This window comes from Chelonus insularis, unplaced genomic scaffold (assembly GCF_013357705.1).
Source record: "Chelonus insularis isolate UGA/USDA-ARS -01 unplaced genomic scaffold, ASM1335770v1 contig_135_pilon, whole genome shotgun sequence".
Taxonomy (NCBI): domain Eukaryota; kingdom Metazoa; phylum Arthropoda; class Insecta; order Hymenoptera; family Braconidae; genus Chelonus; species Chelonus insularis.
In genome coordinates this window covers 2,488,854-2,505,858 of record NW_023276376.1, presented here as the reverse complement: position 1 = coordinate 2,505,858, position 17,005 = coordinate 2,488,854, and the positions used below count along the sequence as shown (strand labels likewise).

Sequence of the window (17,005 nt, the reverse complement as noted above, 5' to 3'; positions counted from 1 at the left end):
TTCTCATTGGGTTTTATCTTCGTTTATAATAGACCACTTTTGCGGGAATTAGTTCCGCAAGATCTCGACAGTGTGGAGATTCTCCAGAGAGAAACCACCAGCACCGAATTGCCTCTTGGAAAATCGCTTTGCCGAAGAAAATTGAGCACACTTGTGGTTCTGAATCGCCTTAGAGGTAGAAAAAAAAATTAAGTTGCCACCGTTTAATCCATGAGAGTATATCTAAGAGATCACGAGATTATATACTTTTTTCCTCACTATATATCCATTGTGTTCCAAGTACTTAAATTATTTGCTACTTATCACATCTCTCAGGGAAAATAATTTATCTTAATTTCAAATAAATGTCTTTATCTCCATATTTATCTTTCAGAAATAAACTATTTTTTGATGACTTTAACGACCTAAAGTACGGACAAAGTTTTTTTCACGCCCACCTTTTTTTTTAAATTGAATAAATAATTATTTCTATTAAAACCAGGAAAATTGAAATCTTTTTAAATGAATTTAGCTTGGAAAGAAATAATTATATAGTAGCAGAAGTTTTGCTTCAAAATAAAAAAAAATCAAGACTGTAAAAATGTTAATCAGTGAAAAAAGTTAACTGTGATAACTTGACAGAAAATCAATGAAACTGATAGATTTAATCCCAAACTTGCTTAATCTAATTAGATCTGATTAGTTCTTAATTTTACGGACAAACAACTTTCGTTCATTTATTATAGATCTGTCTTGATATGAACGAAACTCAGTAAATTTTTAAAACTCCGAGAATTTAATTGATTTTTTGACGCCGTATATTTTTCTTTCTATGTATAGAAAGAATGATTGAGAAAATAATTTTATTTTTATTATTCATAGAGGGATAGATGAAAAATAAATGAAATATTATTCTATGAAAATAAATCAGTGAAAACATTTCAATATGAATTATTTACAAATGACATTATTTTACAAGTAATACATCAATCGCTATTTTAATCAGTGGTAGACTTAACACAGATAATCAGTGAATAGGAACTGATTGGTAGTAATTTTCATTACTTCATTTTAAAGAAATAAGGATATTTCTATTCAAACAACATTCATGATGATAAAAAATGGAAGAAAATGTTATTTATCGTTGTTACAAAACATTCTATTGGATGAATGGTTGAATTGAATCGGCTGATCTTTATAGAAAGAATTTGAAATCAATGATATTTATGACATGGAAATGGAATAAATATTCTAGAATAAATAAAATATATTTTAATTTAATAAACAAAGAAATTAAGTTCTTCAGACAGTTTTAATTCATTAAATTAGAAATAAACTAAAATAAATTTTTATCGTTATTTATCTTTCTTTTAGACAGGAAGATACTTTTCATTAATTTTTAATCGTTATCTAATGAATAAATAATTTGTGTTCTTCAGTAGTGTTAATGGGAAATGAAATAATTTAACTTTCATAAAAATTTCCAGGAGTTGATTTAAAAAATAAATGGTATATTTGGCTTTTAAGGATAAAGCTGATGTCAATAAGAAAAAAATCTCATCAGTTCTTTGATACTTTTTGGAGGTTGCGGTGGATACTCAGACCATTACTTTACGCCGACTTATTCCAACATCCTAAGGCACTTTCATCAGCAGTACTAAATTTTCGTCGTTTTACTTTCAAATGTGGTCGATACATGAAAGTTATTTGATGGTTCACTACTTCGAGCTTCAACTTCTCAACCAACGACCGAGGCGAATGAGGGTAAAAAATTTTTAGTCTGCTATACAGTGTTATCAAGTATTATGCTTTGATCTGCATGTTACTATAAGCAGTTCTAAAAGCTATGAAGGAGAAGAAGTTTGATATTACTTCTTGAGAAAAAAAAATTCTAACAATAACATTGTGAATTTTTTTCTAAATGAAAAGTTTTTATTTTAAATAATATTTATGTTATGTCATATTTTTCTTCCAATTTTCCATGGATTACAAATGGCAAATATATATAGACTGTTCTATGTCCGATACTGTAGGCCAACGTAGAATACCCTTGACACATATAAAATTTACCCTAAAGTGTTGTAACGGTATTTTAAAATTTACATTGTCGACATGAAAATAGTGACAACCTGCAAAGTTGTTTCTCGGTTTTCATGAGTCATGTATTAGAAATAAGACAAATGACAGTACTAGACAAAATTTTCTTTACTTTCTGTTGCTAACATTAATCTTACACTGACACACTTTTTTTCAATTTTATTTCGCATCTGTTACATTTTCAATAATCTTATATGATATGTTTATCTCCCTATCAATCATCAATATTAACTAATATAAATTCACTCAAGTATGATATTCAATAAATATCAATTAGTTTATTTATCCCTATTTGATCGAACACAATTAAATATTTCAACAAGTTAAAAAATTTATCCAATATAAATAACATTTTCGACTGTAAGTAAGAAACCATTTAGCTTCACTTGATTTTTAAAAAATTCATTTCGACATAAGAAAAATGATCCTGGTGAGTCTGAAAATTTTTCAGTTCAAATTGATTATCACTAAGGTCAAGAAGTTCAGACTACTAGAGAGAGGATTTTGAGGAAGAGAATATGAGAAAGATTGAAACAAAGTCCACGAAGCTAGAGACATGGAAAAGTCTACTAATTCTTCTTCTTATAAAAGGTCTTACAGTTTTTCTTTTTCTGCAGCCTCTTTTCCCATGGTCCATTTTTCTTGCCTCTTCTGTAATCACTTTGCTTTTTTGTTTTACCTATTTTCATTTTTTATTTGGAAAATTTTTTCTATAAACTGTTTTTAATAAAATAAATATCAATAAATTCATCAGGCATCAATTTATCAATTAAATATTTACTTAGATAAAATCTAATTGTGTGCCGAGCATAAATAAATAAATATAAATAATGGCGTAATAATATTTTACAATTGATTAAATAGAGTATATATCGGGATGGCTTTCATCTATTCATCACAATGATAATTTTCCTTGGTTCGTTAACTATTCGATAGTATGGATAAACAGAGTAGTTAGCTGTATATGCAACTTTGTTTGGCAAAGGTTTAGCAATGATCTATTCTGCCCAACGTGTTTGCACAACTATCCGCAATCGATAATTGTAATTAAATCGTTTTGCATGTACTTGAGGAGTTGGGCTAGCTTTGACGGTGTTGATATTAGTTTAGTAGAAACTAGATACTATACTCTTCTTTATGCATATCTGTCCAGATTATTTCTATCTCCTTCTTTGTATAATTCTTTATTTATTCTTATTTTATTAATAAAAAAAAAACCACTTTGTAATTGTATAAATTTATATACTCCAGAAGGATCAAAGATGAATTTATTAATTTGATGGAAAATAATAGAAGCTACTGAGGACAAAAAAGTAGTTTGTAATTTATTATAAATATATCAATCAGGATTATATGCCATTGTTATTACACATAATTGTCGACCTATCCAATCTGTCGTTCGTTTCATAATATATCAATAGTCGTTCTCCGGGAAATGTGCGTTAGGTGAACAGGTATCATCTTGTTACATATTTTTAGCAACACCATTTTCAGACAATGACGGTAATAAGGCTTACGAATATCCGATTATCTTGACAAGGTTTAGGCAGCAATTTATTTCTAGTATTACTAATGGTTTTTCTCGATTTTTCGTGTATCATTCTTGTGGGAAAATTTTCTGAAAACAGCAATGGTATTAAAAGATAAGTACAAATAGGTATTTTGGTCTTAGAGTTACATGTGAATAATTTTTTGTTGACGAGAAAAAGGATCAATTTATTTTGATATTGGCATTTTTAACTCTAGTGTTTGTTTCCAAATTCATTTTATGTAAATAGTTTATAATCTAGAAAAGTGGCATATATTATTCACCCTGATTATAATTTAAAAACCCACGAGATTAGTTTATTGATAACCATATAATTATTATTGTTTTCCGAATTTACCGTCTAATCAAATTTGCATGAACAGAATATTGAAAGTTGTTTTATTATACACATAATTGCAAAGCATATTTGTGGTAATTTTGTTTATCTGTGGTAATGTTGTAGAAGCCTGTGAAAATACTAAGGGTATTAAATATTGATTGTTGTTTTCTTGTCATTCAGAAATAAAATATTTATATTAGGAAATCACAAAAAATTTAATTTCAAAACAATTATCAGACATGTGAATAAAAAAATAAAATTCAATACAGTCAGTTGTATTAATTTAGCAGTACTATTTCAAGATGTATTAAATATTTTCCCAAATGATTTATTACTAGTTGATTAAATCTAAGTGAATGGAATGACATTTTGAATAAAGAAAAGATGATTAAATGATATTTAATAAAGCAAATAAATCAATAAGTAGCAACAGTATATTTCAAATATTTGATTGAATTTGCTTCTCTTTGATAAATCACTATTTAATATGAGGATTGAGCGATGTGCCATTTATTTCAAAGACTTAAATTATAATTGATTGTAATTGGAAATCTTTTGCAATGAAAATGGTTGGCCTATAAACTCCGACATTCATTGGAAGGTTATTTCTCTTTTTCAATGCGTGACACCCGACGATTTTTCTTAATTCACCGGGAAGCAATTACCGGCATTCCTCACCCTTCTTCACGCTCTCCTGTGGCAATGTATTCACCGCTGGAGGAGTTAGAGAAAACGCTCGGAGGATGGGGTTGATGATGGAAGGGAAAAGAAAGAGATGAGAAAAAGCCCGAAGAGCGACGCGTGAAATTGACGGTGAGGTAGTTTTCTACAAGGACAAAAAGCTTGTAGAAGAAACAAATTCTAATCTTTTCTCTTATTTTTATCTAACCCGGTCATTGGAAAAAAATTACCTTGTTTTCCCTTTTTTTCTCTAATCTTTATCTATCGTGGATCATAATCATATTTTCTTGTTACTTGTTTGTTAAAAATTAAAAATAATTAATTTTTATTTAATCTATTTATTGACTACGAACACCTTCCTTTATGATTTTTTTCTTATCTTAATTATGTTATTAAATATCTGGTAATTTTTTTATCGATTTTGAATGTTGCTTAACCTTCAGACTTAATTGAAAGCGTCAACGGTATTTTACGATGAAAATAGAAAATTTTTATATTTTCTTCGTGGTTATAGCCACGTAAAAACTATGCTATAAAAGTCTCTCTAGTGATGAATTATTGGTAAAGAGAAAAAGTAGAAAAACTATTTTTACGAAATAAAAAATTCAAAACTTGTACGTTTTTAAAATATTTTTCATCAAATTATATTTTAGTTGCTTTTAGATCATTTGTTTTTTAGTTTTACCAAAATTAGTAATTGAAGAAAAGCGTTTTAATAATAATGATAATTTAAAATATTGATGTCATTTACTTTGACAATTACTGAAAAGAATTTTTGTTTTTACTTTATCGTCAATCACTTCGATAATTGAGCTCACGTACGAAAGTAAAGAAAAGTATTACAAATAATGCAGCAGTCGATAATTCAATTTCATACCTAAAAGCTTGAAATTACTCTTTAAATGGCTTCAACATTATTGCATTTTATTGACTTTTCTTAATATAAAAAACTTCGTATATTTTCAAATATTCTATAAAATGCAATATTTATGAGTGTCTATTAAAATTTTATTGATTATAAAATTAAATATTTAGTTATTTATTACAACCACATCAAACAATTGAGTATTGAATGTATATCATAATGCTTCAAAATTTTTTAATGCTTTTTGTTATAAATTTAGTTAATAACAGACAGTTTTACGTATTACATTACATTCCTCATAAACTTAATATTTTTCCATCTAATTGCTATTATACAATATGATCAACATTCAAAGAAGCGAGTCGAGTGTCATTTTTAACCTTTTTATTTATTTATTTATTTATTTATTTTAGATTTTTTTTCATAATCAATAAATAATTATATATTGATAAAAACTGCAGTTCCTTTCAATATTCTTTACACAAAAATTTTTTTGAAATTACTGATTAACCACTTATTGAGAAAAATTTCGAGTTCACATTTCCTAGCGTCAATGTCTATCTGAATTAATTCGAAATTCCAAAGAATCAATAATAATCTCTAGCATAATTGAAAACATCATGGAGAGCTTTCTATTGCAGTTTTGAAGATTAAAGCAATTTATTTGAAAATTATTATCGAGTAATAGTGGTAATCAGCAATAACACGAAAAAGTTTTATCTTAAATATAGGTTATTGGGTAGTGTAGTTTATACAACACAAATCATTTAGTATAAAAATCAATGAAAACAAAATATTTCAGTTAACAAGATTCGGAACTTGAGGTAACTTTGAAAGTAAGTTTTATCGAAAAGATTACAGGCTCGAGGGATTTTCTTATGTTTCTATTTTAGTATCACATCAGCCTGAAACCTCTTTCTTATTGTATAAATATATATACACCTGATGTTACCTCTTGGTTTCTTGGATTTATAGTAGCATAAATATTTCTCAGCATACCCTTACAACTAACAGGATAAAATTGTCGTTTTCTTTTAACCATTCTCCAGCTAGCATGCTTGTTATATTATTTCGTGCCGTTGCAAGTACTCGACGGTATGAAGGCTGCTACGGTTACATAGACAATTTGCTTTGGCACTGAGAAAATTAAATTTTCTCTCGTGCTTTCTATTAACAGGTTATTATGGAAAATCATTAAAACTTACTCCATTTTATATAGTATGCTCTATATTTTTGTTAAATCTTCTAGCATAGTTTATAAATATATATGTTATTTAAATGTGAAATGTAAAGCAAGGAATAATTAATTCTATTTAAATGCCCTATTTTGTTTAATTAAAACAAAAACTAGTCGTAATTCTGTGACCTCTAGGGTAATAGGAATAATGTCCTCCATGAAAAGAAAAATTACATTTTTTTTCATTTGTTGACTAACCCAATAATTACTGAGTAAATTTTGATAACGACTTTGATTGCGACCAACCTAAATTAATTGACAGATTAACATTATTAGAGTAAATAGTGTTCTGAATTTGGAATCCCATCATTCCAAATACACAAGAACTCCTTATTTAGTTACTACTCATGTTGGTATTTCATATTCCGTTATTTTCGTATTTCTCTGGATATTTGTCATTAATTTACTGCAAAAAACCGTTATACCAACTGGAATTGAATAAGAATAATAATTGGTAATGATCTAATTTAATTCAAGTAATTTGTAACTAATAAAAACTACCGTCGTTTTAAACTTACAATGAGAATTTAACGCTTCAACCAACTTAGAATTGCTAAACAAAGTGTCGATTTTCATATAAAAAGGTGAATTCAATTACGCTTTACGGAGAGATATTGATCCGTGTTGAAAGTTGGATCTTATCTAAAGGCTTTACGCCTCTTTGAGTTGTAGCAGCATCAGGATTAAACTCATATGCTGCAACTCAAGAGAATTTGGATGGTCCCGCGTGCACGAAAGCTTGCGAACTAGTACCCTAAAGCAGTAGCAGTCTACGAATCCGTCTGTCTTTCTTTTTCTTCCCTAAACCACTGGAAATTCCAATTTCACCGAGTGGACGTGAAACTTAGATTACGCCTTCTCCATGACGTTAACTCGTGCGAATAATTCTTAGCCCCAGACAAAATGTCTTGACTCTTGAATTATTTATTTGGCTATTTCTCGGTGTGGAGTATGCTGTTGTTAGACAATTGAAATTGCCAGAATTCAATCAATGATTCCGAATAAGGAATAGCTTTTTGTTGGCAAAATAGTCGACATTCACAGAATAATCTGTTGCTGAGAATTAATGGAAAAAAACAGAAAATCTGAACGTGGCTTTATTTATTATGACTTATGACTTATGAGAAAACAACATCGTCGAATTATAGACTTTACGAATAGCTCTGAAAGCTATTGATTTTATATTAAAAGCAAAAATACCATTTGGTTTCTAATATATATTACGTTTTTCCTTGAAAAGTATATATCAACTGAAAATTCAATAAAAAAAAAGTGAGTAAACGTAGTTGCCCAGAACTTTTTATTATTTCATTCATGTTTCATGTTTACGACAGTTTTTAAAATGAAATTTGAAAAATAGCTATTTTCACTCTGACAACAAATTACCGAAATTTTCAAGTAATATTTTCAAATGAAGGTTGTAAAAATGACAAGTGAAAAAAATAATAACAGAATCAGATGAAATTGAAAAGTAGATGAAATAAAATAATTGAGAAAAGGATAATAAAATAATAAAGAACATGGACAAAGAAATATTTTGTTAAGATAATTTATTTAAAGTGAGATGAAAAATTATAAAAGTTGAACAAGTATGAATGTATTTAAAGAATATATGTTAATGTTGCATTTAATGAATCCACTTTGAGTCTCAGGTAAAATAAGCTCAAATATGAGCGTGCAAATTGAGAACAGTTAATCATAATTTATCGGGCTGTATGAGGAATACTAATATTTCTTTTGCCTTGCAAATGTAAGAACATAAATAATTATTATCACCATCTATATCTGTAACTTTATATGACGTTGTTAACTGTTTACATATTTTATTTAATGTTAACTATTTCATTCACAAAATTAATTTTTTACATAGTTTATCTGATTTTGTAATCTTCTGGAATTAATTATTGTGTGTAGACATTAAAAATTTCAGTTAATTATCAATAGAAATTCTGATAAAATTTTTTTATTATAAAAATAATGATAAATTTGTTTTAAAGAATTTTATTAGCTTTGATTATTGTTTAATATAATGAAGTTAAAAGTGTTGCAAAAAACTTTCGTTTCTTAACGCAACTGTTGATCAACAATTGAAACGAAAAAATATTTATATTGATCTAATTTACGTCTGATATGATCCCTAAAGATTTTAGATTTGTAAAATGTATCAAAAGAATGCGTAGGTAAAAAATTGATCTACCTCTCGTCAATATCTAATAGTTGTTATGGTTTAAAAAAAAATAAAATGTTCTGCAACGGAAGTTTAACTGATATGGTTCCAATTGTGCATTTGAATTCTAAGTTTCCACAAAAACGATTTATGATATCATGATTGAATCCGAGAATCCAAATGAATAATTTCTTTCTATGTATTAAATCAATAATATAAATATTGACGGAAACTTTCATTGCCTCAGATGAACGACGTTTTTTTTAGTTGTTCGTACTAATATATCTCTTATAATGCATATGTTGAAATCTGGCTTATGAGTACAGGACCGACACGTCAAACGATTTTCTGATATAACGAACATTACCGATTGGATTCTGTAACTGACTCTTGAGTTCGTTAAAATTTAGTCAGATATTACAACGAAGCTTTATTCAGTGAAAACACAAATTAAGATGAACTTAGGATTTTAAAAATTCGATCGCGAACAAACATAGGCCTCTGGAAGGTTTAACAGCGAATCTTAGAATTGGTTTAAAAGAGAAAAAAAAAATTGCAGAAAGACTCAAATGTGTTATTTTTTCGACGAAAGTTTTACTTTGGAAGAAAATCAGCACACACATGTCACCTAGATCATCATGGTCCAATACTATTCGCCAAAAGATCATATTGTCGTGTTCTAGTTGTCGAAGAGATTCATTTTTAAGTTTGTATGGTTATATGATACCACAATTTATTTATTTAAACATTTACATAGGCCCAACAGTAAAGCCAGACTAGGGCCACAGATATTTACTCTATTATAATTACTTTAAATGCATTTTCTGAGCATTGGAAAAATAATAATATCGACAATGTCTGGTCTGTTAGTTTAGGTCAAGTCCATATTTTTTTTCTAATAGTTCACAAATAATTGTTTCTTAAGGATTCTCCTTATTTTATGTTCCTTTGTTTATATCCTTTGTTTACTAAGAATTTCTTTAATTTATATTAGGGAAAATTCTAAAATGTAGTTTCCGAGTTTAGGACTGACGAAAAGGAGTGGAACAAGTATTCTGTTTGGAAATATAAGTAGGTGTTGGTCGTTGAAAAGGCACTTCTATACCAGAAAGTTAGTAAGTAATTAAAGATATTTTGTATCTACCCTACTGATTTTTTTCAATAAACTATGATATATTATAGTTCATTGAAAAAAATCAGTAGATTAAGTCAGATTAATCATTCATAATTTCATTGGAGTATTTTTCTCGAAAGGTAAACTCTACCTTTTCCTATTCTACAAATAAATGAAAAAATTAACCGTCATGTACAATTTCGAGATAAAATGAAACCTCTTGCATTCACATAAATACAGACATATATTCGGGTGAATTCGGATTACACTGTAAGTTATTAATAATAATAAGTTCATACTCGTAATTATCATTATCTATTAATTTAGATTAATAAAAAAAAATTCTACTTTTTCATGAAACTGCAAATGTCATCCCTAGCTCGACTTTAGTCTCAGAGATAATAAATAGAAAGTTTCTACTCCGTTTTATGTCACCTTTCGAGTCTTTTCTTACGGGCTTAATTTTTTTTGACATGCTGACTCGGTTGTAAGGGCTTAGACGTCTTATCCTAAGAGTTTATAGCAACCGAAAGAGAAAGAAAACTAGCTGATAACAAGAGGCAGTATAACACGAAAGAATACTGTCGGAGACGATCCTTACAAAGTCAGATATCAAAGACGTAGCCCAAAGGACCTATAAAACATTGAACTGTTCGGTTTCCTATTTCTCTGATATCGAAATACGCATGTGAGTGCCCGTATAGTTCACACATACATGTCCCTCAGGAAATGCGTGAATCGCCTCGTAAAGATCACTTGAGAAATCCCACAATAAGCCAAGATGATGGCTTACAGACTTGCTTGTCACTCCCATAGATATCTTAGAACTAGAGAGGCGATAAAATCGTGTTTATATGATCGATATAAAAATTTTTTTAGAATAAAAATATTGTTCGATGTGTTATAAAACATTAAAGTATTTATTAATCTCAGTAAGTTGCAGTAAAAGAATTTTCATTACAAACATTTTGTGAATCTTTAAATATAAATGTTAAATTCCTTTTAATAATTAAAAAATTTTTGCCTTTTCATTTTCTAACATACTAAAAAATAATTGTTTTTTAAATACCAGGATATTGACGATATTTATAATATTTGTACAATAATGAAAAAATTGATAAACAATTTCATCGGTTTTAAATTTCTAGAATAAAACACCAGAATATAAAAAATTCAGTTTATTTAATTTCATCACAAGTATACAATAGTAAATATTCCAGTTAAACATGAAAAATAAAAGTAAGTTGAAAAAGTTTACAATATAACCATGTTTGAGCTTCATTTGTTTGCAACAACATGAAATAAATGTATCAATAAATTTATAAATAAACTAGCTGGTTTTCGCGACTTCGTCGGCGTAATGTGCATAATTACATTACATAGTAATAGATTGATTAAAGAAGTATTTATGGGATCCATGGGGCAAGATGGCTTTTTGAATTTTAAAATGACTTATACACATCATAATGTAATTTAGGTGATAAGCATATTTTCAAATCAATGTTTTTCATTTTCAATTTCATCTTAGGATTTAATTTCTGAAATAAATAAATAAATACTTGGAACATATCCCATTTGCCATTGTTTATGACAAATTCAATTGTTATAAACAATTTGGATGAACAAAAAGTAGCCTATAACCTTTCCGACAACGTCCTCTACATGTCCGCAAAATTTGGTCGCAATCGGATTAGCCGTTTCCGAGATTACTTCGAATAGACAGACAGACAGAACTCTTATTTATATAGAGAATAATTTTATTTATTAAAAAGTGTAACGTATTTTTTAACACGTAAAATAAAATAATAGAATTAATAGTTATTAATATTATGCTACAGCTGAATTATAAAATTTATAACAATATTTTTTACAAATTTAATAATATATCAGAACTTTATCAACACGAATTTTTGCATGGAAATGAAAATGTTGGACTATAGTAAGACCGATGAAGAAAGAACGTATGTTTTTGGCGAATATTAAATTCATAAATTACGTGGAATGGCATCCAAGTATAGGTACTAAGTTAGATTCAAAGTAGAAAACGAAAAAAGCTAAAGACTTTGGATATTTGCAATCCAGATGTTCAAAAAAGAATAGACTAAGGAAAGGAATAAAAAAATCAATTTTTTCTGCCTCAATTGAAAACGTGTTAAAGGAAAGAGAAATCGTTTTTTTCAGATTTTCTATCTTCATAGAGTAGACAGTGAAGTAGTACATTGTCTGACCAATGTGAGACCTATCTACTAAATTAAACAATCATTTTCTTCAGATTCCTTTTTAGTTCCCTCAATCGATAATGCATGAGAATTTTGTCACTCTTCAATCCTACATTTTCGTAATTCTGTTTTTCAATCGTTTAAGTTTTTTTCCCTCCAGCAAAATAAAATGGGGTGAAGTTAATATATGAAGAAGGAGTAGCATCAATCATTCATTTTATTTCGTTTTCTTCAATAATTTGTCTTTTAGAAAAGAAATTACATGCATGAAATAAAAGTCTAAAATCATAGAATAACAGTTGTTATTAAATTAATGATGGAGTACTTATATTAAGAAAATATTCTGGTAAAAAATATTGTAGCAGCTTGGATAAGCCGGAGACAAATTAACAACTGTGGTCATAAAAAAAAATAGAAGATAATTTTGAGTTCTTTAATTTTCTTAAATTTCATTAGAGACTTCAGTGACTATCAACTGATTTTCAGTGCAAATTCGGTTACTGATTCCTTCAGAGAAAAAAATACCATTACTTTTCTACCTTTAACATTATGAAAAATGTTAACTTGCGGTGACAATATGATAAAAATTTGTGTGTTTACCGTGTGAACAAAACAGTGTGTCTCTATCCGGGTGTACACCATCATTAATATATCCGAGTAAAAATGACCTATTTTGTTCCCTTGATTAATATTATATTATATTCAATGTGTGAGTATTGAATACAAAAAAACATCAATCAAAAAGACTGTGATTGAATATTTTGAATAATGATTTTTTTTACGCATTAACCTCTAGGCATACATTCCAAACATTACTGATCTAACATTTGACGTACATCTTTAACCTTGGTCTAACGTTGAACCAGAAATGAACTGCCCTTGCTTCCTACTGAGAATGAATGCATATAAGTGAACATGTAACCATGAGCATGAAAATAGATTACAATTTTTAGTTTTACTTTTCAGAGATGTAATTAAATAAGTTTTGTATGTTTCATTCTGGAAAAACTGAGTAAGAATTATTTGAATAAAATAATAAATTATCTTTATTTTATGAATAGCCAGAATGATTATTTTGCTTTAAAATAATTCAGCAAGGACTTATCAACAGATTACAAACATTAGTTTCATAAATAGAAATATTTATAGTTGAGAGGGGATTAAGATTTTATTAAAATGAAATATGATTTTGATAGTGCTTCGAGAGGTAGTATACGAATAGAGTTAGTTACGATGGCGAGGATTTCCTTTCTGAGTTTGGAAATTCAAGTTAGCTTAACTTGGCAATTTCAGTAATTAGAACACGTATATCTTTCCCTTCAATATTAATTTAACTTTCACTACTCTTTCATTTATGACTTGTATCAATTAATCTTTATTCATAGGCCAACTTAATGAAAAGTACTTAGTAATTTACAACGAACATATGAGATAATTTTTTATTCTCGTAATGCACTCATTTAAATTCCCTTTGGTCGAAAATTTAAATTTTTTACTAGATGTAAATGTGCTGCCGTTGATCAGTAGGATAATGTCCGATAGTCCTTGGTGTTCTCGATACCTCTGGAGTGACCAACAGTGTCCAACAAGAAGGGGTTAATGGAAAGAGCGTAACGGTAATGCGTTGAACCATTTTCTAGACTATACACGTTCGCTCGTATTTTTTTTATTTCTTTAGTACGTTCTGGACCATCTAACCAAGACTATAAAACGTCGACTACCTCTTTTCTTTACTTCGTTTTCTTTTACTTTGGCTCACGACAACCACTGTAACTCCTTGGCTCCCTGTCCTTACTCGTCCTTCGTTTACTCACGTCTCAAGCTACCAGCTTTAAAAGTACAAACTTATCTAGGACAAAAGGGTTGGGTGAAAAATTACTTTCAAAGGATTCTGAATTTCCCGAGCAATCTACTGAGATAGAACAATAACTAAGTCATAAAAATCTTTATGGAAAATCAAAATCAGATGTATTCTTATTTTTATTAGTGACGATATTTTTCCATTTATTTGATGTACATTTATATAGTAAGGTTAATAGTGAATGGGGTCAATATAATTGATAACTTTGGATTCAATTAATTAAATAGTTTTTTATACCAAAAAAGTGTGTAATTAAAGCTTGTAATGCTTCATTTTAAATGATGATTTTAAAAGAAAATTAATACTTTTGTAAAGCTTCAGAAAAAATTACTTTAAATGTAAGAATTCCATATTTACGTTGTAAATTTTAAACAATAATGGCAATTTTTGTTTAATCGTAATATCTATTAATTGAAAAGCAGCTTTGAATGTTTAATTCATCTTTTTTTGAGGTCATATTTAATTCAATATATCATGTTATTTTTTTAATAAATTTTTTATTTAAAACTACATTCTGAAAATATTAAAGATCGTAGTCTACTTGAGAAGAATCTTTGTGACCTTGTTTTTTCAGGATTAAAGATGTTGCTTCTTTGATATAATTTTCAATGAAAATGAAAATTTTCTAAAATTTCCATTTTTATGGTAAAAAAATACTCTTAAAATTATAACATCAATAAAACAAGAAAAAAAAAGCTCCTTCGTTGTACATTATTCTGTTAATAAATATCCGTAAATTAATTTGATAAAGATAATTAAAGTAAATGAAATTTAAAGCCAAAATTTCGTGTTACAAATTAACTTTTGATGACTCAGAGCTCCCTCCATTAGGGGTGTAAAGCTCTGACAGTGAGAAAAGAAAATTATCTTAAAAGGATTGAAAATTGCTGGAGTAACTTAAATAGATAAAATGAAAAAGATAATTTTATCAAAAAGTGTCTTGATAGATAAAAGGAAATAACCACGTTTGATAAAATTAATTTCAAAATATAAAAGTACGAATATGTTTAATTTAAAATTTCATATCTAGGAAAATTAACGAATCTTCCCCTGAGTATTTTGAATTTTTATCTCTAAATTCATAAAAGAAAATTAAAATTTTAAGCATTTGAATAAAAAAAGAAACACTAAATGCAAGTGAAATTTGTATTCCTGGTAATTTTGCGTGTAGGTATGTGCAAAGTCTCGTGTTCCACTTACTTTTGTTCCTCGTATTTATTATTAGTTACTCAAAGCTACAATCGTGAGCTTGGCTCCTTCGGGCACCTTTCCAACTATCTGTCGTCTCCATAGACGCCTTGATAGTTGCTTCTAACGGTTTCTTCTTTCATCGCTGCATTGTGCTGATATATTTGAAGCTGAGACTGTTCTCCATTACCAGCAAGTTGATTTCTCTAGAGTATTTCTCTACACGAGTAATCGCTTTGTCGTGTTTTCTATTCATTCTTTTATGTTTACTTTTTCTCCAATACTCCTAATATTCTATATCTTTACAGTACTTATATTGAGTCATCTATTGAATCCACGGAGATTTTTATAATAAAAAACATGTAGCGTGACAATGGATACATATAAAAATAAAAGACGGAAACAGACAGTACAACAATTGTATAGTTGGCTAAAAGTTTGCTACATCTTCATTCAGATCTACATTTACTACGTCAGGCAATTAAATTCTTCAGGCCAAGTCGAAAAGAAACTTGAACCGAGCATGAAGACTTGTGCTTGGTTAGCTTTCATTTGGAAGTACGCCAAGCACGGTTATTAAATGCTACCCGACCACGCGAACGCCCTGTGGTTTTCGATCTCCTTGACTCTCACTTTGCAAAAGACTCCAACTTGTAAACTCTCGACGAACCGTTTACTTTGTTTAACGTGAGCAAGTCGTTAAATAGAGAATGGAGACAACGTGAATTGCCCGAAGCATTTTTTTTCTTTTAACAAAAATTACAAAGAAAAAAGTTATAACCAGAATAATAGATGAAAATAAAGCGCATGGTTTTTGGTAGCGCTGCCAGTCAACGTGAATAATTAGTCTTTAAAAGTAGTAATGAGGCTGCAATTTTTCATTTTTAATCATTTGATTACCCTAGATTTTTTAATTTAAAGTTTATTCTCCATCTCGGAATTTTTGTTTACTTTCACTGTTTATTTAAAGTTTGTCAAGATTTGTAACATAAAAATTTAGAATTCAATTCAATTAAATTACAAAAATAATTACTAAAACCACCATTTTTTCAACAGTGATAAATATACTTTGAGAAACATTTTTGTTAAAAAATTAATTTAGGTTTATTGTAAAATAAAAACATCTCTTCAATTGTCTTTTTTTTTATTTCAAATGATGGAATGGAGTTATTAAGAATTAACCAAGTTCAACAATCATGCACTACAATAAGAACAAGCATATTACGAAATCCTTTCAAATACACGAATTAAGTCTGTGATGATAAAAATAAATATTACTTATAACGTAATGAACGGTACAATAAATTTCTCCTTTCACAATTGATATGATCATCAAGTGTATTATCCCAACTGAATAAATGGAAGATTAATTATTACGAGTATCTATCTATCTGCGAAATGAGGAATTAATGATATGGTATTACTGGTGGAACAATACAAAGGAAGAAAAATTAAATTAACAAGAAATAATTTGTCAGTTTTTTTTCAGCGTTTCTTTTACTGTTTTATTTAGTAAACATCGTAGATGATAAGTATGTACAATAAATTATTCCTATCTAGTCTAACGATATCTCTGCAGTAAATGTATGCTTTTTCAGCATCAACTTTACCCCATGGACTTGGAGGAAAGAAAAAAAATCTTTTTTTTTATCCTCTTCGCCCACTGTTTTATTTCTCTTCTTTGTCGTCATGAATTATCCATAACATTTAATTTTTGCTTTGACACGAC

General features: G+C 28.4%; 1 long non-coding RNA gene across 1 annotated transcript in view; it reads left to right on the top strand.

Annotated features, from left to right (window-relative positions):
• The window catches only part of LOC118074316 (uncharacterized), a 62,197-nt gene that overhangs the window by 4,149 nt on the left and 41,043 nt on the right, over nt 1-17,005 (top strand). The gene's annotated exons all lie outside the window — the stretch shown is intronic.